Genomic DNA, 25,133 nt, shown 5'->3' on the forward strand with positions numbered 1-25,133 from the left:
TGACTTTCTACTATTTAGCATATTACTAGTTATGCAGATTCTTGTCATGTCACTGCATTGTTACTGTTTTGCTCCTTAAAAATCAAAATTTTAATTTTTATTATTTTGTTAATATTTTGTAAATCCACCTTCAACTTTCAATACTGCCTGAATCCTTCTGGACAAGCTCTCGTTCAGATTCAAACATGTCTCATCCAAAATCTGATCCCAGGTCTCTTCTACAAGTTCCCAATGTTGGTGCATACTGGTCTAATCACTTGAGTATGTGTAAAGCTATTCTTCAACTCTACCCACAAGTGCTCGATTAGATTGAGGACTGGAGACTGTGGGGGCCAATCCAGAACCTCTTCTTCATTGTCATTGAACCATTTTGTCACCAATCTCGATGTATGCTTCTGGTCGTTGTCCTGCTGAAACACTGTCATCCTTTTTCATACCCATAGTACTCGAGTATACAAAGTAACTCGCCTTGTAGAATACTCACATGTAGCTCAGCATTGAGACCAACATTGATCCTAGTCAAGAGTCAAACGCCTTTTCCTGTAAAACAACTACATGATATTAGGCTTGTTCCACTGAACTCTACAGTTACTTTAATTTCTTGGTCAGTTCGCCTTTTTCCATGGTTTCTTCCACACTATTTGCACCCATCAGAGCCTTGTCTAATGATATTTGTTTCATCGCTCCAAATCACCCATTTACAATCTTCTACTGTCCACTTATCATACTTTTGTTGCAAACTCGAGCCAACTCTCCTTATAACGATATTAAAATCGAGGCTTCTTCACCTTTTCTCGGGTCAACATTTCAGACTTGTGTAAGTGTGTTGCACAGGGCTTGCCTGTACATCTGTAATATTCCAAAGCATACGAGCCACCTCCACCGCAGTATTTGTAGCGCCAGAACTGATAGACCTTGTGATGAGCAGACTTGTTGACTCCGATATTTTGCCTGTATATCCATCTCTTGGCTTTTGAATGAATTAAATGACTTAATTTCGTATTCTTCCAACTGTCATGGCCTCACATAATGCAGATTGCCAACTTTCTTGGCAGAAAAACAGTTTTTGATGAGCTGGATGATGCGGTTACTCTTTACTTGGGAAATCTTCATGGCTGCTCTTCAATTCAAACCAGTGACATTATGCTTGAGAAGCGACCTAATAACACACTGAGCTATTAGGGAATGTGAAAACAGGTTGTAATTTCTAACTTACAGGAAGAAAAAGTTTCTTTCACCACCAGGAGCAAAACAATAACAATGCAGTGACATGATAAAAATCTGCATAACTAATCATACGTTAAAAGTGACAGGTCATATTTATGTATGAGATGGCCAAAATTATTGTCTATAAAATGAAGTTGGTCTCATGTTCACAGCTGTAGTGGATGGTGAGATATAGAGCATGAAAATCAAAGGTTCAAAACATTGTTACCCTTTTGCTTGTCAGGGTATTTAATAGCTCAAATAGTAAATGGGATGGAAAAGATGTAATATTAAGCTGGTAACAGTTTTACACAGGTTTATTCTGAAACATACAATGTAGAGAAAACATGCCACTTCTGGTATGGGTGCACAGGTAGGATCCAATCTCATAATTGGAGTGCCTTGTCTAGATCTTTCTAATGTGGTGAAAATAACAACGGTGGACAAGTGAAAATGTTTCGGTCACATTCCGACCTTCATCAGTTCATGGATTGCTGGGAAAAATCTGCATACAGGGCTGGTGCAGGTGTGCAGTGTCCACAGTGTCCAGTGTTATTAATCACTGCAGTGGACACCGTACTCCTGCACCTGAGCCAGCCCTCTATGGAGATTTTCCCCAGCAATCCGTGAACTGATGAAGGTCAATGTGACCAAAACGCTTTCACCTCGCATCTTTGGATTGCTAATATATCAGCTAATAAATCACTAATATTATTTTCACCACACTGGAGTGCAAGTATCTAGATCTTTCTATTCTGAAATATAGACAGAAAGTCACCAATGAGAATTAGTAATTTCACTGCGGACTTTAGTAATCCCGTTTTGTTAGTGCATGCCTAAAAACAACTGCCTTGATGCCTGTACCTAATGAGATATTGTTTTCTCACTTGGCAAAGCCCAAGCAGCTGACGCACAAGAAACATTTCTAATGAGGGACGGTGAATGCCATTTTATTATATCTTTACCAACATGGACTTTTATGTAATCAGAAAACAAAATATTACCGTACATTATATTTGGATGGCAAAACAAAACTAATTCTAGTTTGAAATAGAGATGCACTGTATATAGCTTTGTTGCCGCTGGCCTTCAGCCTAGTGCGGGCTAGTAAGGCACCTTGCTGTCATTTCAATAGAAACGATATTTTAGCTCAAATATTGAATTCAACTTGAGTTGGGCAGAAATGGTTTGGAATATTTCAGCCAAAATTGATCTCAGAGGGCAGAAAGTATTTATCAATGGATGTAATCACATCTCTCAACATTTAACATTGTGGTTAAACGGAATCTGTCACCAGGTTTTTGCTAACCCATCTGAGAACAGCATAATGTAGAGACAGAGACCCTGATTCCAGCGATGTGTCACTTACTGAGCTGTTAGAAGAGATTTTAGCAAAAATGCAGCTAAGAAATGCTACTCCACCATACTCTCTCACCCCACCTGAACAGAAATGTCATCTAAACCCACATAGCCCAGGCACGCACTCCTCTATACCCATCTAAATCATCTACAGACATCCTTACCTACACCGCTCACTTTGAAGCTTATTTTCGCTCCACACTAATTGATGGAATTGAGCTCCGTAATTGACAGACCGCTGTATCTCATCTTTTTAGACTCGCTTGTAACAGGGTTGGTGCCTCAGGATTGGAGGATTGCTGATGTGGTACCGATATTTAAGAAAGGTAAGAGGGTAGATCCAGGCAACTACCGTCCAGTAAGCCTGACATCAGTAGTATGCAAAGTTTTTGAGGGCATTTTAAGGGATGACATGCAAAAATATGTTGCAGAAAATAATATAATAACTGACAGACAGCATGGATTCATGAAAGATAAATCGTGTCTAACCAAGCTGTTGGGGTTCTATGAGGGGGTAAGTGCAAACCTGGATATTGGTAATGCAGCTGATGTGATTTATTTGGACTTTGCAAAGGCATTTGATACTGTACCACATAATAGCCTTATACTGAAGCTCCAGAAGCAAGGACTAGGGGACACAATATGCAACTGGGTAAGGAATTGGCTAAAAGATAGGAAACAAAGAGTAGTCATAAATGGTACATTCTCTAAATGGGCTATAGTCAGCAGTGGGGTACCGCTGTGGGGATCTGTGCTAGGACCAATTCTTTTTAATCTCTTTGTTAATGACCTTGTGGATGGGATAGATAGTGAAGTGTCAGTCTTTGCTGATGACACCAAACTATGTAGGATATTAAAAACTGACCTTGATAGTATAATATTACAAAAAGATCTGGATAAGATGTCAGAATGGACAGATACTTGGCAAATGAGATTTAATGTTGATAAATGTAAAGTAATGCACCTAGGACGGAGTAATCCTATAACTGCGTATACATTAAATGGAAGTAAACTCGGGACTACAGAACAGGAGAAGGACTTGAGTATTCTCATTACAAATAAGCTGAGCAGCAGCACTCAATGTCAGGCAGCAGCTGCTAAAGAAAACAAGATTCTAGGGTGTATAAAAAGAGAGATTAGATCCCGCGATCCCAACGTATTATTACCCCTCTATAAATCACTTGTAAGGCCACATCTGGAATATGGGATCCAGTTTTGGACTCCACATTTTAAAAAGGACATTCAGAAGTTAGAGTCAGTTCAAAGGCGGGCAACTAGACTACTACAAGGAATGGAAGGCCTCCCATATGATGACAGGTTGAAAAAGTTAGATATGTTTAGGTTAGAAAAAAAACGTCTCAGAGGAGATCTCATTTATATGTATAAATATATGTGTGGTCAATATAAAGGACTGGCACATGACTTATTTCTTCCGAAGACAATACTAAGAACAAGGGGGCACTCACTGCGGGTGGAAGAAAAGCGATTCCGGCAGCTAAATAGGAAAGGGTTCTTTACAGTTAGAGCAGTCAGACTGTGGAATACCCTACCACAAGAGGTAGTAATGGCAGATACTATAACAGCTTTCAAAAAAGGGCTGGATGATTTCCTCAGTACACACAACATTGTTGGTTATAAATGACTTAGTGACCAAATGTAGAACTGGTGGAGGAAGGTTGAACTAGATGGACCTAGGTCTTTTTTCAACCTTAGTAACTATGTAGACTGAACTCAAATTTAATCCTCTACCACAAGGGGCTACTAAATACTTTGATGCTAGAAACCAATTACAAAGCCACAGTGACATGTTATTTTGCTCCAGCCAGAGTAGCCAAAGCTGTTCCTAACTATTACTCAATGTTTTAGAGGATACCAATCTATAGGTGACATGCATATATGGTGGCTTTGTTCCAAAGCCCGAAGACTTTTGATTATTATTATTTATTATTATAGCGCCATCAATTCCATGGCGCTTTACATGTGAAAGGGGTATACATAATAGGGACAAGTACAATAATCATAAACAATACAAGACACAGACAGGAACAGGAGGAGAGAGGTCCCTGCCCGCGAGGGCTCACAGTCTACAAGGGATAGATGAGGATACAGTAGGTTAGGGTAGAGCTGGTTGTGCGGCGCTGTATCAGACTGAGGGTTACGGCAGGTTGTAGGCTTGTCGGAAGAGGTGGGTCTTCAGGTTTCTTTTGAAGCTTGGCAAGGTAGGCGAGAGTCTGATGTGTTGTGGCAAAGCATTCCAGAGTATGGGGGAGGCACGGGAGAAATCTTGGATGCGATGGTGGGAAGAGGAGATGAGAGGGGAGTAGAGAAGGAGATCTTGTGAGGATCGGAGGTTACGTGTAGGCAAGTACCGGGAGACTAGGTCACAGATGTATGGAGGAGAAAGGTTGTGGATGGCTTTGTATGTCATGGTTAGTGTTTTGAACTGAAGTCGTTGGGCAATGGGAAGCCAGTGAATGGATTGGCAGAGAGGAGAGGTCGGGGAGTAGCGGGGGAACAGGTGGATTAGCCGGGCAGCGTAGTTTAAAATAGATTGTAGGGGTGCGAGACTGTTAGAAGAGAGGCCACAGAGCAGGAGGTTGCAATAATCCAGACGGGAGATAATAAGGGCATGTATTAGGGTTTTTGCAGCTTTTTGGGAAAGGAATGTACGGATCCGGGAAATATTTTTGAGTTGGAGGCGGCAGGAGGTGAAAAGGGCTTGGATGTGTAGCTTGAAAGAGAGATCAGAGTCTAGGATTACTCCCAGGCAGCGAGCGTGTGGCACTGGGGAAAGGGAGCAGACATTGACATTGATGGATATGTCAGGTGGGGGAGTTGAGTGAGGAGGAGAAAAGACAACGAATTCTGTTTTGTCCATGTTCAGTTTTAGGAATCAAGCAGAGAAAAAGGATGAAATAGCAGACAGACATGGTGGGATTCTGGTTAGTAGGGAGGTGATGTCAGGTCCAGAGAGGTAGATCTGCGTATCATCAACATAGAGATGATACTGAAAGCCATGGGACTCTATGATCTGTCCCAGGCCGAAGGTGTAAATGGAGAACAGCAGGGGTCCAAAAACTGAACCTTGGGGGACCCCGACAGATAGGGGGCGAGATGAGGAAGTGGTGTGAGAGTGGGAGACGTTGAAAGTTCGGTTGGATAAGTATGAGGAGATCCAAGATAGCGCCAAGTCTGTGATGCCCAGAGATGAGAGAATTTGTAATAGAAGGGAGTGGTCTACTAAGTCAAAGGCCGAGGATAGGTCCAGGAGGAGGAGGACAGAGTAGTGTCGCTTGGCTTTTGCGGTTAATAGGTCGCTAGCGACTTTGGTCAGGGCAGTTTCAGTGGAATGATGAGGTCGGAAGCCAGATTGTAACCGATCAAAGAGAGAGCCGGAAGAGAGGTATGAGGACAGTTAAAGATGGACATGCTGTTCCAGTAGTTTTGAGGCATAGGGGAGAAGTGATATGGGGCGATAGTTTGACACAGAGGATGGATCAAGGGAGGGCTTTTTGAGGACGGGTGTGATTGAGGCATGTTTAAAGCATGAAGGGAATACACCAGTTCTTAGTGATAGGTTGAAGAGATGGGTTAGGGCTGGGATGAGGACTGCGGTGATGTTGGGGATGAGATGCGATAGGAGTGGGTCAAGTGCACAGGTGGTTAGATGTGATATTGAGAGTAGAGTGGAAAGATGTTCTACTGTCATGGTGGAGAAGCTGGATTTTGAGGAAGAAGGCTGAGTAGTTGTGAGGAGTGGCTGTGGGGATTGTGGGCCAAAGCTTGCTCTGATGTTGTCAATCTTCTGCTTGAAGAAAGAGGCAAAGTCTTCAGCTGAGATGAGAGGAGAGGGAGGTGGTGCTGGAGGACGGAGGAGAGAGTTGAAAGTGTTGAATAGCTGTTTAGGGTTGTGGGATACAGAGGATATGAAGGATGAGAAGTAGGTTTGTTTTGCAGCGGTGAGTGCAGACTTGAAAGTGGTGAGAGCTTGTTTGATTAGAGTGTACCTACTCATTACTCATTTTCTGTTACAGGCCATAATTTAAAGAAAAACCCCTGGGAAACAATTAAATAAATGTATCCGCAATATTCCCGATTATTTCCGAATTCTTAACTTATTTCATATTACTGGCTGCCAAGCAAACCATTGCCTCAGCCTGAAGAAAATCGGGACTTGACTTCTCGGAAGTAAAGAGAGATCTCTGGACATATGATACCATAGGTTTACAAGTCGTTCAAGACTTTTACCCACCTTAATAGAGCCTACCAATTATATAGGATTTGCCCCCCACCTCCCACCCTCCCAGCAACTTTTCCTCCTTATGAAAATTATGATTCCGATCACTAGATTTATATTTAATAAGTTAAAAGTTCATACAAATGTTTTTTGTTTTTTTTTTAAAAAAATACTATTGCATTGCTCTTCTGCAACCATAATTAATTAACCTTTTTTAAAAAAAAAATATATATATATATATATATATATATATATATATATATATATATATATATATATATATATATATATATATATATATATATATATATAAAAAATCCCCAAAATATAGAAATATATATTTTTTGACTAGACTATTATTTATACATAGCTCGTAAGCATACAATATTCAAAAGGGTATTAGTCACCACTTTCTTTCTCTATTCTGTGTGCGTCACTTCTGATAACCCTGGAAGACTAATCCTTTATGATGGATTGATCACTGCTGACAGAATACAGAACACTTAATTCCTGGGGGACATTCTGTCCCGAGTTAGTAAATTGCCTAAATCACCATGACACCTGTCAATGTACACACTAGCCGATGCCTTCTGGAGTATTGGCTACATTGGACTATTTCTAAAAGCCAAAAGACAACTCTGAGAAAGAACTCATCTGGAATTATGTTATGGTAACATATGTAATCGTTTTAAATTGATAGGATTACCTTTTCAAATATTGGTCACAATGAATCGGGGTGCAGGAGGAAATAATCAGGATCCCTATTTCTGCAGAATACAGTATAGATAAGTCCTGTTTTCCACGCAAAGTTAAATTGCAGTAAGATTAAAGGTTTAATACAATGACCTAAAAAGTGGATGTCTATGGACATGAAAAGTTTGGTTGATTTGAAAATATAAATGAATAGAGCAGCTATTATAATTAGGCTATATTGATGCTTTTTCTATTAATACTATTCTCGATTACACTGCCGGCCCCACAGTCCTAACAGTTCTACTTGTATATCTATTCCGACAGAGGAGGACATCTTCCTTCTCTTCTATGTGAAGAGTATGAAGAGGACTGGCTGTCTGGCTCAGTCATTTTCCATGGCCGCCTCAGCCACGATTAGCAAAATAACTTTTTAGGTCCCTGGACAACGTCAAAGTATATACATTTCTTTGCGAAGTATGCCATAGTCATTATCTATGTCATCTTGACAACATTTTATAAATTCCGTGAAATGAATGAGTCTGGCACTCAGACCCGGTGTGATTATGTACTACTGTTACAGATAAACGTTCATTTTAACTTATAAGCAATCTGGCCATAAAGGTATTGGAACACTAGATCACCGAGCAGCCAATGATCACAACATTATACAGACAAGTCTCTATCGTCGGTCTCCTTTTGTAGATTGAATGCGAGCTTGGGTTACTTTCTTCCCTTGTGTGATGAAAATCTTATGAAAAGGTATGAAAAGATGAGAAAACAGAACTACAAATTAATTTATCAGACTTCAAAAAATAGTATACAAACATTATAATTCAGCTTGCCCTCTCACCTGGTGAGTGTAACTATTTAAAGCTTCCCTAGGCTTGCACTTCCCACTGATGAGATTTCTGAAGTTGAGCCTGCTTGGAATTACAGCCTGACTAGTGCTTTCCTGGTAGATTGTTTCTTTTGGTTCACCTTATTTTTTACTCTGCACCATCTCCCGGATTCTTGTGGAGGTACATGATACCTTTGATGGCCGCTTAGGAAGCAAGACCCCTGTGGTCACCTTAGTCATCTAGTTAGGGTTGTCTCAGTGTGCGCAGAGGCCTTTATGCACTGCGTAGCTAGAACCTCCAGTTTGTACAGGTAGTAGTTTTGAGTTTAGACATTATTTTACTGTATGTTCTTTGTGTGCACTCCTCATGCATAATTTTTTATTTATTTTTTTTAAACATATCCAATTGTGGATATTATTATTCTAAGATCTACGGAATTAAAATTCACTTTAAATTTAGCTTACTTTGTGGGAAAACCCCTATAAATTTCAACATAAATGTACTCCACTCTCTGACTTGAGTACATTTTTTGCAGTAGCACACAGCCATTGAAAAATACGCCAAATTCATTAGGAGGTGCATGCTCTAAATTAGCTTGACACACTTTCTCCAGTGCACGGTCCATCAAGAATAGAGGACAAAATGCGAGACTTGATGCATTGTGGCCAATAGATGCTTTTTAAATCCTTTGTGAAAGAAGTAGCCCAACACATTTCGTCTATACCAATACATTGTAAAACACCATAAAGGAACATGTAAACTGCACTTCTGCAAACAGATATTCCTTTACACACACCAATTGGACAAAAGCTTTTAATAGCTTTAGAATTGTCTCAGCAAAATTTATTGATAACAGTTAATATATTTCAGGGAATTTCAGGCAAATTTCCATAACCAACTATATATCAATGATACCAGAAACTTACAGCAAAGCTGTCAATGACAATGCACTAATCATTTTCTTTATATAATCCATGGAATCAGAGGGCAAGAGGAAAAACAGGAACGCGTCCTCAAAAGTCGACTGTCAGGAAGCAGCTATAAAACTTATTTCATTTTGCGGAAGGTTAAAGAAAAGCAAAAAAAAAAGTTTTGAAAATGATCTTGCCCTAATACCATATAAGTTTGTGAGGAGTAATTTTAATAATGTGCACGCTGCGGTCTTCTGAGAGACCAAAATCAATGCTATTAGTCAATTCTGATGATTTATCGGCTCATTTGAGTCCACTAAGAGATAATATTGATTAGAACTGATCCAGCCTTCAGGGCTTCAACAGAAAAAGAGAACATAGGGACCCAAGAGAGATTGTACTTGCTTACTCATCTGACTACTATCACAAACATTCAACTTCCGAGTGCACCACACAGTTCACATTTCTAAAGTTATCTGTGTAATATTTGCTTTATGTATATTGTATAACATTATAAACAGCCAATGCAAAGCCCTGGCATGTGTCAGGTCTTAACTTACAAGCTTCTTATCAGCTAGGAGTCCTTTCATATGAGCAGATAAATGGCCCATAACATGCTGATATGTGATTTAGGAAGTCTACTTTTATCTTCATGTAACAATGACTCGGAGAGGGGATTCATATTAATGATCCTTCGTTCTCTCTCCTGCCATACACTTAACATTATTGTTGGCTGCATATTTTCTGTTTACAGAAAGGGATATGCAGCCAAACCATGATACTATTAATGCCCACATAAGATGGAATCAAAAATCAAACAGGAGTTGTCATTGAATCGCCCAGAAGGTTTACACTCGGCAATGACTAACACCTGCTCGGCTGATCACTGCTGGGTAAAAGGCCCTTTAAATGAGGACCTGTGACCAAATTTTTCATGTTGAATTGGACATAAGATGTAATAGTGGCTGCAGAGTGGAATATATTGTTTTTCATTTTCAATCATCCGTTGCGGAAATATGATCAATGAAAGTATTTGGCCTCTAATGAGTTCATTTTTGTTAAGCCCAAGTGGGTGCTATCAGACAAATTTCAATGGGGGGGGTGTGAACTTCCTCCTCCTGTACAGTATTGTGCAATCATAAGCAGGCAGCAACACTCAAAAGGACAGAAAAAAAAATGCGGCACCATAGCTCAATGCAGGTTTCACAGTTTGTGACAAGTAAAGATACAGCCCTGACATCCTGGGTCTATCCTCCTGCACAAGTCAGTGAAGGCGAGGTGCAGTGTTGCCGATTTTACCTGTGTCATCTTACAAATCCATGAATCAGCTCTCCTCCTTTCATATCACTGTCACCTCTGCTGTACTGCCCCTCTGGAGAGGTCAACAATCACACTTCAGTCTGCTGTGCTCAGCAGTGAGACTGAAGCAGGGTGTCATTACATTTCACACAGAAGACCAGAACCTACAGATTACTCCTATGGGAGAAATAATGACAGCTCTAGTCTCAGTTTACCGCTATGACAAGTTGTTGTCAATTTTGTCATCTCTAAATGGGCAGTGTGAGGGAGGGGCAGAACGGCAGCGGTGACAATGCTTTGAAAGGAGGAGAGCTGATATAAGGGCTTGTAATGTGACACAGCTTAACTCAGCTGCACTGTCCCTCCCCCACAGTGACTCATGCAGCAGATTACCCTATGAGATCAGGGCTGTCCAACATTGTATATTTTTCATGCCGAGAAACCTGCTCTAAGCTATTATCAGGGCTTTTTCTTCTCTGAGTGTTACTGGACGTTTATGCGTGGTTAGCTTCAGGGAGAGAAGTACACGTCCCCTGCGAAAACTATTTGACAACACCCACTTGGATGTAACGAAAATTAACTCGTTTATATTTTCACAATGGAAAACTAAATTCAAATAATTTTATTACACACAGCAGCCACTATTACATCTTGTGACCACGTCAACATGAAAAATTTCATGAAAGGTTCACTCTAATTAGCACAAAGTCTGATATTTTTTTTACTTCAGGTTTAATATTTTGTTCAGCAAATTATTGTAAAGAATAAGACTTATAATGGCCTGCTGATAATTTTTGTCAGGATTTTTTTTGTTTTTAATTGGGGAGTTTTCATAAAATGGAAAGATGTGCCATTGATATAATCTAAAATGGATCTGTCATTAAAGTCAGATCTTGATCTGTACATGTCAGTCTATAACGCCGGCATCCCTGACCTCTCTGCCTCCTCCACCCAGCAGAGACAACAACGTACTCACCGGAGCAGCTGCCCTGCTCGCTTCCCTGCTTCTTCTCTTGTCCGCACTCCAGGGCCTGTGCACGTCACACAGGTATCAAGGCTATGTCCTTAGAGTGCAAGATCCTCGTCTTTTAAAGGGGCAGTGTGCGCACTCTTAAGTGTTCCCCAGCCCATGGCTTGAAGGTGCTGGATATTTAAGGCACCTTCCCATATAGAAAGGTGCCTGAGCAATTAGGTTGTGTCAACCTGCTCATGTCTGTTGCCCCAGTCCCACTATCCGTATTCATTGTCAGAAAAGGCTTGGCTCAACCGCAAACGGTGCTCAGGAGTAAGACCAACAGTATTACAAATATATAACTCTGGCACTCAAATAGGAAAAATGAAAAAAATTCAAGTCCAGATGCAGATGTGCTCAATCATATATTTTATTGAAATTAAATGTTTTTAACGTTCGTAGACAGTATCCGTTTCATTCAATTATTCAATTGAGCCTCATTTCCTCATCACTTTCCACAGACAGTCCTTGATAAAGAGAAATATTGTCGAAACGTTGGATACGGTCTACGAACATTAAAATTTAATTTCAATAAAATATATGATTGAGCACATCTGTATCTGGACTTGAATTTTTTTCATTTTTCCTATTTGAGGGCCGGAGTGATATACTTCTATCAGCATCTAGTCCTGACTGTCCTGTCTGCATCCTGGGGCAGGCCATTATATCCCTGTATCTGAACCCATCCGGCCTTCCTCCTGTACTTGCCTGTCAACCTGTCTCCTGCATGCCCTCCCTACTTTTGTTCATGACTTTTGGGTCAGCTGTTGCACTATCGGGGACTGCCCTGGAGTGGTACCTGATATTTACTGGCAGCCCAGCCCATCCTCTCCATCAGAGACTCTGGTAAAAACCTGGTAGGCAATTAGTCATGCCCCTCCACAGTAAGTCCGGTCCGTAGGGCAGTGGGTTCACATTAGCTAGCGTTACAGTGTATATATACAGTTAACTACCATTTTATAGATAGACAGTGAAAATTACAGAAAACACAACCACTTTGCTGTATATTGTGAGCAACCATATTTAACCACTACAAATTGAGACTTGGGTAACAAGGCCATCTACTTTATATAAATGTTAGCTGAAGCAATTGATTGTGACAGGACCAGCTGATATTGATGTCAAAGGAATGACAGATAGTCCATGATGAATTTTAACGTGCTATCCTTTTTTAGGAGTAACAACCTGATGCCAGAGGAGTCTGGTATCGGCTCTCGCCATTCAGAATATATTCAAGCTAAGTCAAATTGAGAATGTTAATGGTGTGTTTGGAAGAAATTGCTGCTTGTTTCTACGTCAGTTACGTGATGTTCATGGCCAGAATAATCCTCAATTCATATATATTGGCTTCCAATTAAACATAAAAAAGTGGATTAGAGAATATGGCAGTGAAGTCCCTTGTCATGACCCGCCTTCAATGAACTGGAACAGCACAATGTAAAATAAGGTGCTCCAGAGGTGTTATACTATGTACATACATTCATTACTAGAACAGACATATCTGCCTTAAAGAGGAACAGTCGGTTCTCAGGACAGGTCAGAAGAAATTAAAATCCAAGTTGTACACATTATTAGGGTGAGCACACACGGCGAGTAATATGGAGTGAGTGGAATGCGATTAAAAAAAAAAAAATCACATTCCGTTCGGACCAATATTACTCTATGGGGCCGCTGCCATGAGCGATTTTTTTTCTCAGCCCTAATCGGACCAAGAAAACAGTCGAAGCATGCTGTGGGTGGAATGCGATTCTGTTTCACTCGCACCCATACAAGTCTATGGGAGCGAGATAAACATCGCATTACACTCGCAAGTAACGCGAGTGCAGTGCGATTCTTGCATCAGCCGGCAACGGAGGAGATAGAGAGATAAATCCGGCCCTCCCCTCCGCAGCTGTGGCCTGATCACACGATCGGACCACAGTCACATGACACTCAGCTCCCGCTGTGCTGCGAGCGTAAGCAGAGTGTCATGCAAAGACTCACACAAATCCCTGTGTGGCCTCAGTCTTACACTGGTCACTTAGATTGGTACATCTACTTTGAAAATCCAGAATCGCTGTATAGTATTGATAATTACCGTATTTTTCCGCTTTATAAGACGCACTTTTCCTCCCAAAAATTTGGGAGGAAAATGGGGGGGGTGCGTCTTATATAGCGGTACCTGGGGGGAGCCTGTCTGAGGCGATCGAGCGGCCGGGTGCCTGTGGCTGCATGCAAGCGGCCGGGTACCTGTGCTTGCGTGCGGTGGCAGCCGGGTACCCGTAGCTGTGTGCGGGCGGCAGCCGGGTGCTCTGTGGAGTCAGCAGCCGGGTACCTGTGCTTGCGTGCAGTGGCAGCCAGGTACCCATGGCTGTGTGCGGGCGGCAGCCGGGTGCTGTGTGCGGGCAGCAGTCGGGTGTCCGTGAGGGCGGCAGCCGCCCTCACACAGGCACCCGGCTGCTGCCCTCACACAGGCACCCGGCTGCTGCCCTCACACAGGCACCCAGGTGCCGCCCGCACACAGGCACCCAGTTTTCTTTTTTTTTACCTTTTTTTATGTCTAAATTTGGGGTGCGTCTTATAATCCGGTGCGTCTTATAAAGCGAAAAATACGGTAGACGAGTCCAGCTATAGAACGAAATAACTTTCTGTCTCTGCCTATGTAAGTAAATGCATCATCTTTATCAGGTCTTCGAGATCTATTTAGTGATGTATGCAGTGTACAGTGAGAAATCTGGTGACATTCACTTAAAAGCTTCAGACCGGCTCTTCCTGTGCTGTCCATTTTCTATTCCTTTTTGTAAGTGAAGCTATAGGTTTAGAACCGAATGCAGGTCTGAAGACATTTGACTACAAGTGGCATAACTGATCGTAAAATTGGACTCGTGCTAAAACGCTAATATATGTGTTTACAATTTGAGGCGTTAAAAAAAAAAATACCCTCTAAACATAAACAAGCATTACATTTTTGGGTAGTGTATACTTTAATGACGGCCAAATCTGCAGACCCTCTGAATGGACCTACTTTCTCCTGATGTCAGACAACAAAAAGGATGAGGCTGATGAATTGTCACATGCCCAATCATGTTGCCCTTACAGGAAATAACCGCCAGGTGTTTGCCAGTGTTTTCATTCCCAATTTCTATTGAAAACTTGTGTTTAGCTTACCATTTAAAAAAAAAAAAAAGAAGAAAGAGGGGGGTTGGTGGTCAGCTTTAAAATCAAAAAGTCAACAACAGTCAACAGTCAACAACAACAACAACAGTCAACAACAACAACAACAGTCAACAACAACAACAACAGTCAACAACAACTACACAAAACATTTATATACGTATAGTCATGTAATGAAATGCCAGTATCATGAATACAAGCCGCTAATTTAGCATACGTGTGCAGAAACGCTACATTCAGTCTGCGTGTCAGCTCCAAAATACGCAAAGGCAATCTGCTTTGATTACTGATTTGTTCCCCTTTGTTATTAAGTTTCTAATATTTCCATGTATTTTGTTGCAGATTTCACATAGCATCTTAATATGTTTTTGAGCAAAAATGCTGGTGTTCCGAATTTAAATATACAATTGCATTTTTCAGGTTCTCCAGAGAATCCTATTTGCAAAGCACAATCATGGCTCCTTGGATAGCACTGCTGATTTGAGACAGCAATGTCTGAACAGTGGTGCAAAATATTTTGGCGCTATATAATCAAGATCAAATATAAAGCCTAAAAGGATAAAAATAACAAAAACACCCCCCCCCCAAAGATGCCCATATCAATAGAGTCATTAAATACACAGTGGGCAGGAGTTTTCATGAAATCACATCTGCTTACTAGGTGTTAAAAACAGATTTTCTAGAAAAAAAATAATAATGAACCCGCACCATTTACAATACATGGGAAAATGGTGTTAATTATAGGACTCACGGTCTACATATACTATCAATCAATGCACCAAAAATCAATTAAACATTTTATTTTACGTTGAGTACAATCTGAGACATGGTGACCAAAATGTTTAATTCCACTGTTCTACATATTTTCAAGAGTTGTCAGGTTCAATTTTGAAATCAGACATTTTTTTTTTTAACAGTTTTGACCTCTTAAATTCAAATCTGACAATGAAAATCTTTAGTTGTTTCTATGATAAAGAATTTATCTTTTACTGCTACATATAATTAATGCAGAAATGTCTCAGTACTTTGAAACATTATTATTTTTGTAAATATCAAGAGTGAGAATATTTTATGCCAATTTCCTGATTATTTATTTAGAGGAAACTTCACAACAAATCAAATAACTAAAATATGTCTAAACAGAATTGCGAATTATAAAGAGTTACAGAAATTGTACTACAAAACTTGGTCCTCTGTTAGTGACAATTCTTTTCTGCTGGTCTCTCAATGTCATCGGATCATCTACTACAATTGTCTAACCGTAATCTGCATTGATGGATTCCATTTTCCTTGATCTCTTTTCTCCATAGCCGCAATCTCTTGGTGAAATCTCTCACCGTGCTCATCGCTCATCACTCTGCTCTGTTGCCACTAATGCGAATGCTACACATGCAGCCTTATCCTTTTCCTGCAACAAGCAGAGAAACTCCTTATCTTGAAAAAGTTCAAGAATCTGAGATCAAATAAAGACTTCTTCCTTCATATTTGCTTCACTCAACCTTGGAAATCAACAAGATACTTGAATGCTTTTGCATTTTCATCCACTGTCTTCATGTCCAACTTGATAGGCAATAGGGGTAACAAAATCTTATGTGGGTCAACAAGTGCTGGATGCCGGAGATTTTACTCCCTGGCTGAAGTGAATGTTGGAGAGGCCAGTCTCCTTTATTGTAGTGATATTCTCTTGCACGACTATCCTACTCACACCGAAAGCAGCAGTACTTTGTATATCCACCCTGGAGACCAAGTAAGAGGGCAAACACCTTGATGTCACCACTGAGGGGCCACAAATGTTGGTCAAAGTTCAGGTACCTCAACAGCTGTTTCAGGTTTTTATAGATTTCTTTCATGTGGAATTAATAACCAACTGGAATTGAAGGTAGCACATTGCCATTATGCAGCAAGATTGCTTTTAGGCTTGTTTTGGAAAAATAGATGAAGAACCTTCACTCCTCTGGAATATGACTTCTATTCAGAGCTTCTATTAAACGTTTGATATTGTTGTATTCTACAAACTTTCCCTCCATGATGAGGCAATAGACAAGAGCTTTAGAAATGGTTGTGGAAGAAAGAAAACTGATCACCACCCACTAGAAGATTCCCCTGCTGAAGCTGGAATATAAGAGCTCAGCCATACTCTGGGGCAGATCCAAATCTCTAACAAGATCATTCAGTTCACTGTGTTATAAGTTGGGGTTCTCCTGAGGTTGGTGATAGAAAGACTGGGTCATGAGAGGAAGATGCCTCAAGGCACCAAGCGCCATCTTCTTCCAAAAGGTTTCTTCTTCCTCACTTGGCTCAACTGAAAAGGTTTCTGGTGCTTTTGGAACGGGCTGTTCTTCTGTATATGGTACTGAGCGTATTGCAGATGGAAAGTATCAATACTATAAAGTCCACTTTTTGCTCCTTAAACATGGTTTCCTAATGGGGGGCATTATGCAGAAATAGCAATTAGTAGTGTGATCGTTTGGCTCTCACAAGATCATTGGGACTTCAAAAGGCATAATTGCCTCTTCCCAAGCAACCACTGGGTAAGATGTGATTCAAATGTATTGCAGCATACAGTATATCACAAAAGTGAGTACACACCTCACATTTTTGTAAGAATTTTATTCCATATTTTCATGGGACAACACTGAAGATATGACACTGATACAATGTAAAGTAGTTGGTGTACAGTTTGTACCACAGTGTAAATTTGGTGTGGCCTCTGAACTCAACACACAGCTATTAATATTAAAACCACTGGCAACAAAAGTGAATACACTCGTAAGTGAAAATGGCCAAACTCTGCCAAAAGTGTAAATATTTTGCAAGGCCACCAATATTTTCAATCACTGCCTTAAAGGGGTATTCTCATATCCAAGATCCTAGTCAAATATGTAGTAGGTGTAATAATAATAATAATATGAGCAAATACCTCCTATTAGCTACTCAGGATAACTGTACTGCATTTCTATGTTGCTTAACTCATGTGCAGAGCATTGCAATAGTTTAGATATCCATGGTTATGACAACTGAGATAGTGAAAGTTAGTCAGTTGCTCATGGTCATAACTATGGATACCTAAGCTACTGCAATGCCCTGCACATGAGGTAAGAGACATACCTAATCACTATACTACATTTCTAATTGGAGGCACTTGATAACATTATTACACCTACTACTAGAAATGAGCGGACACATGGAAGTTCGGGTTTCATGGGTTCAGCCGGACTTTATCTAAAGTTATAATCTGGACCCAAGCCTCATTGGAAGTCACAGACTGGGCAGTTCGGCTCTCCGAATTAGGATTACGTCATCGAAGCAGAGTTGGCGTTTTTTGATTTGTCACCCTAAGATGATAGAATACTGAAGGCTCTATAGACTAAATAGATGATGTAATAGACTAACAATGCAATAATGATGATGAAATAAACATGTAACTTTTCTATAAGCCTGCATGAAAGGTGTTATAACTAATTATAACCTCCTCTGGATCTTGAAAATTAGAGCCAATCAGCAAATTTAAGCATCATATTCCTTTTCAGCACTACAAAATTCGTTAAATTAAACGATTTTAGTCTGTGAACCAATTTGGTATCATCTGACTAGTGACAGCAAGTTTCCACTATTCCTAACTGCACTGAACTTTTCTAATACTGCCCACAATATTGAGATGCAGGACATTTTTTTTGTTCATATTCTAATGTAAATCTACTTAACAATGAGATTGTATGGCTAAGTTGGCAATTATGAGCATAGTGTTCAAATGATCCAAAACTAAGAATCTCATTAAATGCTGAAGTGAAATACAGTTGTTACAATTTCAAGAACAAAAGAATTGTGAATGAGTAATCAATAGCAACTGGCAGAAAATGAGACGTTAATTATCATCCTCTCTGGTGTTTTGTCTCAGACAAGGTTTCATTAACAGCTTTGTGCTAACCTGTAAGCATTCAAGTCATCCTGTGCAAATCTGATCACACATTCATTCCAGACTTGTATAGTTACACAAAAAAGAACACTTATTTATGTGTTGTGCATTTGCAATCGGTCATTTTAGCTATGCAGATTATTAATAAGTCAGATGCAGTTTTCCCCCATTGGTGAGTTAATCTAAATCATCATCTGTACATAAAGAATACAGAACGTTTAATGACATTCATCAAATGCATCTTGTCAGAGTAATCACACTAATCTTGCAAATGAGGCAGTATAGAGACTGCTTCCTAGGTACCTGCTTCTGAATGCTCACACTACAGTACACAGATGAACGGAAAAAATAAGCTGATTTTTTCCCTCCACAGGTGGCCACACCAAAATAATATTCCCCTACCGGTGGCCACACCAAAATATGCAATAGCAATCTGCTATGATTATTGGATTTTTGCTGATTTTTTTTTGCCATTTTATGGTGCATTTTGGTGCACCACGTTTGTGTAGTTTTTGTCCCAGGTTTCCAAACTTAAGCTATGTGCGCAGTAGGCCGTTTTACCCGCGGATTTGCTGTGGAAATTTCTTGAGAAAGGTTTGAAATCTTTCTGCAGACATTTCCCAGCAAAACCTATGGGAACAAAAAATAGCTGTGCGCACGCTGCAGATTTTTGTCAAGAAAATTTCTTGAAAAAATGAGCATGTCCATTATTTTCCGCAGGTACCTGTGGTATTCCCCCGGAATTTCACTCCATTCACTGTAATGTAATCGCGAAATTCCGGGGGTATACCGCAGGTAGCAAATGATGTGCGGTATACCCCCATTATAGCCGCGATTTACCTGCGGTAATGCTCATCGCTCCCTGCGGGTTTGCAGAAAGTGATGTCATTATGACAGAAGATGAAGCGGAGCAGGGTAAACACAGACGTCACACTCCCTGGACGCCGCACAGAAGCACTTCTGTGTGACCTCCAGGTGCCCGTGCAGTCTGTGTCCCGCTCCGGCCCCGCCGCTGCCAGCCCTGCAGTGTGTCAGTGTTTGCCCGCAGTGTCAGCAGCTTGTCACGCTGCAGCACAGGCAGACACTGACACTCAGCAGTGCGTGCAGCCGAGGGGATGACGGGCGCTGCTGTCAGGAGGTGAGATGAGATCATTACCTGCTGTGACGATCTCCTGCCTCCTGACGTCACCGCGGTCACTGCTGTCTATGCCCGTCTCGCGAGCGGCCCTAGACTGTCACTAGCGGTGACGTCACGGGCTCTCGCGATACTGCTGACAACGCGGCGGGCATAGAAAGCAGTGACAGCGCTAATGGCAGGACTGCAGGAGATCATCACAGCAGGTAATAATCTCATCTAACCTCCTGACAGCAGCACTTGTCATGCCCTGCAGTGACCTGAGCTGACCCATTGATGTTAGCTCAGGTCACTGCATTGCTCTCCCAGCCAATATGGAACATTCTGTTCTTCATGGACTGGGACATTGACTATGGTATGGATCGCCGTGGGACCCCCCTACCTTATTGGATTACACCGGACCAGGATTTGATTGTTCTTGTCAATAAATTGGTGAAAGAGGGAATGTGGGGAGTGTTTTTTTTCAAATAAATTTCTTACTGACTGGGTTGCTGATGTCAGGTATCTGATAGACGCCTGACATCACGAACCCCAGGGCTTGATGCCAGGTGACATTACACATCTGGCATCAACCCCATATATTACCCCGTTTGCCACCGCACCAGGGCAACGGTATGAGTTGGGGCGAAGCGCCAGGATTGGCACGTCTAATGGATGCGCCACTTCTGGGGCGGCTGCAGCCTGCTATTTTTAGGCTGTGGAGTGTCCAATAACAGTGGACCTCCCTAGTCTGAGAATATCAGACCCCAGATGTCCGCTTTACCTTGGCTGGTGATCCAATTTGGGGGGGGGACCCCGTTTTTTGTTTTAAATTATTTATTTAATGTAAAAAACAGCATGGGGTGCCCCCTGTTTTGGATTACCAGCCAAGGTGAAGCTGCCAGCTGTGGTTTGCAGGCTGCAGCCGTCTGCTTTACCCTAGCTGGCTACAAAAATAGGGGGAACCCCACGTTATTTTTTTTTTAATTATTTATTTATTTTTTGGCTAAATACAAGGCTAGGCACCCTTTAGTGCCACATGAAAGTCACTAAAGGGTGCCAGCTTAGAATATGCAGGGGTGTGGGACATTATATAGGTCTTTCTCATCTACAGTGCCTACAAGTAGTATTCAACCCAGCAGATTTAGCAGGTTTACACATTCGGAATTAACTTGGCATTGTGACATTTGGACTGTAGATCAGCCTGGAAGTGTGAAATGCACTGCAGCAAAAAAAGAATGTTATTTCTTTATTTTTTTTTAAAATTGTGAAAAGTTTATTTAGAGGGTCATTTATTATTCAACCCCTCAAACCACAAGAATTCTGTTAGGTTCCCCTAAAGAATTAAGAAGTATTTCAGGCACAAAGAACAATGAGCTGCACATGTTTGGATTAATTATCTCTTTTTCCAGCCTTTTCTGACTAATTAAGACCCTCCCCAAACTTGTGAACAGCACTCATACTTGGTCAACATGGGAAAGACAAAGGAGCATTCCAAGGCCATCAGAGACAAGATCGTGGAGGGTCACAAGGCTGGCAAGGGGTACAAAACCCTTTCCAAGGAGTTGGGCCTACCTGTCTCCACTGTTGGGAGCATCATCCGGAGGTGGAAGGCTTATGTAACTACTGTTAGCCTTCCACGGCCTGGACAGCCTTTGAAAGTTTCCTCCCGTGCCGAGGCCAGGCTTGTCCGAATAGTCAAGACTAACCCAAGGACAACAAGGAAGGAGCTCCGGGAAGATCTCATGGCAGTGGGGACATTGGTTTCAGTCAATACCATAAGTAACGTACTCCACCGCAATGGTCTCCGTTCCAGACGAGCCCGTAAGGTACCTTTACTTTCAAAGCGTCATGTCAAGGCTTGTCTACAGTTTGCTCATGATCACTTGGAGGACTCTGAGACAGACTGGTTCAAGGTTCTCTGGTCTGATGAGACCAAGATCGAGATCTTTGGTGCCAACCACACACGTGACGTTTGGAGACTGGATGGCACTGCATACGACCCCAAGAATACCATCCCTACAGTCAAGCATGGTGGTGGCAGCCAAGGGGCCTGGCAATCTGGTCCGCATCCATGGGAAGATGGATAGCACGGCCTACCTGGAGATTTTGGCCAAGAACCTCCGCTCCTCCATCAAGGATCTTAAAATGGGTCATCATTTCATCTTCCAACAAGACAACGACCCAAAGCACACAGCCAAGAAAACCAAGGCCTGGTTCAAGAGGGAAAAAATCAAGGTGTTGCAGTGGCCTAGTCAGTCTCCTGACCATAACCCAATTGAAAACTTGTGGAAGGAGCTCAAGATTAAAGTCCACATGAGACACCCAAAGAACCTAGATAACTTGGAGAAGATCTGCATGGAGGAGTGGGCCAAGATAACTCCAGAGACCTGTGCCGGCCTGATCAGGTCTTATAAAAGACGATTATTAGCTGTAATTGCAAACAAGGGTTATTCCACAAAATATTAAACCTAGGGGTTGAATAATAATTGACCCACACTTTTATGTTGAAAATTTATTAAAATTTAACTGAGCAACATAACTTGTTGGTTTGTAAGATTTATGCATCTGTTAATAAATCCTGCTCTTGTTTGAAGTTTGCAGGCTCTAACTTATTTGCATCTTATCAAACCTGCTAAATCTGCAGGGGGTTGAATACTACTTGTAGGCACTGTATCTATCTATCTATCTATCTATTCATCTATCCATCTTTCTCTCTATCCATTATCTGTCTATCGATTATCTATCCATTATCTATATTATTTATTTCTGTTCAGCATAAAAAAAACGCAGGGACCAACCTGCGGAAAAAATGCGGCAAAATCGCAGCAAAAACGCATGCGTTTTTCCTGCGGATTTGGTACGGGTTTTCTCTACTTACCTAACAGTCTGTGTGGAGCTGTCCAATTGGATGGACGTCTCCGTTCTCTGGGTCCCGCGCCTCCTCTTTCGGCCATCTTTGTTCTCCTTCTGAAGGAGGACCTGCCTTAGGGCAAATCAAAGTGCGGCTGCGCAGGACCTCACTGTTGGCTAGTGTAGATGACTTAGACCGCGTCATCCACACTAGCTTCAGAAGGAGGACAAAGATGGCCGAAAGAGGAGGCGCGGGACATGGATAACGGAGACGCCCATCCGACCGGACAGCTCCGCACCGACCGTTCGGTAAGTATTATAAACATCCGGTGACAGGTTCCCTTTAAAGAGAATCTGTCAGCAAGTTTTTGCTATGTAAGGTGAGGACAGCATGATGCAAGCGTTAAACAAAAAAAAAACAAAAACAAAAAGCAACTGTACTTTTTTCTGCCTGTAAGAAATTGTTTATATAATTAATGTCTTTATTATCCAGTTGGACACGCCCCCTGCTATGATTGACACCTCACCATCAATGCATAATCTCTATTGAGAGCCTGGGGTGGGTGGGGACAGCTCCCTGGGCTCAGCTACATGCTTAAAACTCAATTGTTTGATTGTGACAAAACGGCTGCATCCAGTAATTAAGTGATACACTGTTGAATTCAGAATCTCTGCCTACATTATGTGGCTAGAGTAAAGTGATTCCCTGCAGGGTATATAATAAAAAACAAACACGCGGCGCCAATCTCAGCGCGTTATCAAAGCGGCTCTCTGGTGCCCTTTTTTTTACTGAAGTTTTATGCACTCACCTTTTGCCACAAAACTTCAGGCATATATGACTTTTCCAAAGTCTCTTTATCCGGGTCTGCTGCTTGCCAAGAGTTTTTAAAATCATTACTACGGGGAGCGCGGCCACTACAGAATTGGTTTACTTCATTTTTACATTATGTGGCTGTCAGATGATGTAACAAAAACTTGCTGACAGATTCCCTTTAATGCAGTTGTGTTTTTTATGTGGGTTTTTTTTCAGGCTTCCTGTAGAAGCCTATAGGGGAATAAATACACCAAGAAATACACAGTTCGACAATGTCTTTAAAGCGAACTTGTCATGTAAAAAATTGCTATTAACCTGCAGATTAGTAGCGTCATGAAGCTGCCGAGCAACCTCCCTGAGAGTCCCGCTGCCAGGAGAAAATGAACTTCATTCCTCCCGGCAGCCACAGGCTTTCAAGTCATACAGCTGGGCCAGCATGGCTTTAGTTACCACTTAGTGAATTGTGAGAATTGATTGTCACTGCACCCCAAGCACTGACTGACAGCCGGCTCAGCATTAGAGTTATCATGAAATCACATTCACTTCGTTTGATCTATTAAATGCACAAAAAAATTGCAGCGGAAAAAGAGAAAAAGGGGGGATTATGCTACACAAAAACATGGACTAAATGTCTACAACATCGCCAACGAGGATCAGTGATCAGCATTATTGACAGGCAGCTTTGGGGTCATAGGTTCAAATATGACCTAGAGAAAGAGGTGCATGCAGTTTGAAGTTTCTCTATGATACTTCGATAGGTATAGTACCTTGCAAAGTATTCATACCCAGTCAACTTTTCTACATTTTTAACATTACACCCACAAACTTAGAAGTATTTTAGTGGAATCTGATGTGATATAACAACACTAAGTAGCAAGCATTTGTAAAGTTTAAAAGGAAATACATTGTTTTTTGACTTTTTTTTTAACAATACAAATCTGAAAATTGTGGGGTGCATTTGAATTTAGCCCCTATAGTCACCTAATTAGTAAATGGAGTTCCATCTGTGCGTAATTTATTCTCAGTATAACTACAGCTGTTCTTTGAAGGCCTCACAGGTTTACATTATGGATCAAAATCAACAACGAAACCAAGGAACACACCAGACAGGTCAGGGGTAAAGTTGTGGAGACGAGTAAAGCAGGGTTGGTTATAAAACAAAATAACCCAAGCTCTGTAGATCTTATGGGAGGCTGGTTGATGCATCATCCAAAATTGGAAGGATTATGGCACAATTGCAAATCTACCAAGACATGGCCATCCACCTAAATCGACATCCGAAACGATGAGACCAGTAAGTAGAGAAGCAGCCAAGAGGCCCATAGTCACTTTGGAGGAGCTGCAGAAATCCACAGCTCAGGTGGGTGAACCCGTCCAGAGGACAACTATTAGTTATATACTCCACAAATCTGACTTTTATGGAAGAGTGGTAAGAAGAAAGCAATTTTGAGAGCAAGCCAGAAGACGTCTCGTTTGCAAAAAGCCATGTAGGAGACTCCGCTAGAATGTGAAAGAAGATGCTCTAATCAAATGAGACCAAAGTAGATTTTTTTGGGTTAAATGCAAAATGCTATGTGTGGTGGAAAATAAAACACTGCACATCACCCTGAAAACACTATCCCCCACCGTCAACACCGTCAAACATTGTGATGACAGCATCAGGTTGTGGAGATGCTTTTCTTCAGCATGAACAGGGAAGCTGATCAGAGTTGATGGGAAGATGGATG

At 41.4% G+C, this 25,133-nt stretch overlaps 1 protein-coding gene across 6 annotated transcripts in view; it reads right to left on the reverse strand.

Annotated features, from left to right (window-relative positions):
* TCF12 (transcription factor 12) overlaps positions 1 to 25,133 on the reverse strand; it is a 296,535-nt gene that overhangs the window by 70,739 nt on the left and 200,663 nt on the right. The window lies entirely within an intron of this gene.

The sequence above is a fragment of the Anomaloglossus baeobatrachus genome, chromosome 4, assembly GCF_048569485.1.
Source record: "Anomaloglossus baeobatrachus isolate aAnoBae1 chromosome 4, aAnoBae1.hap1, whole genome shotgun sequence".
NCBI lineage: Eukaryota > Metazoa > Chordata > Amphibia > Anura > Aromobatidae > Anomaloglossus > Anomaloglossus baeobatrachus.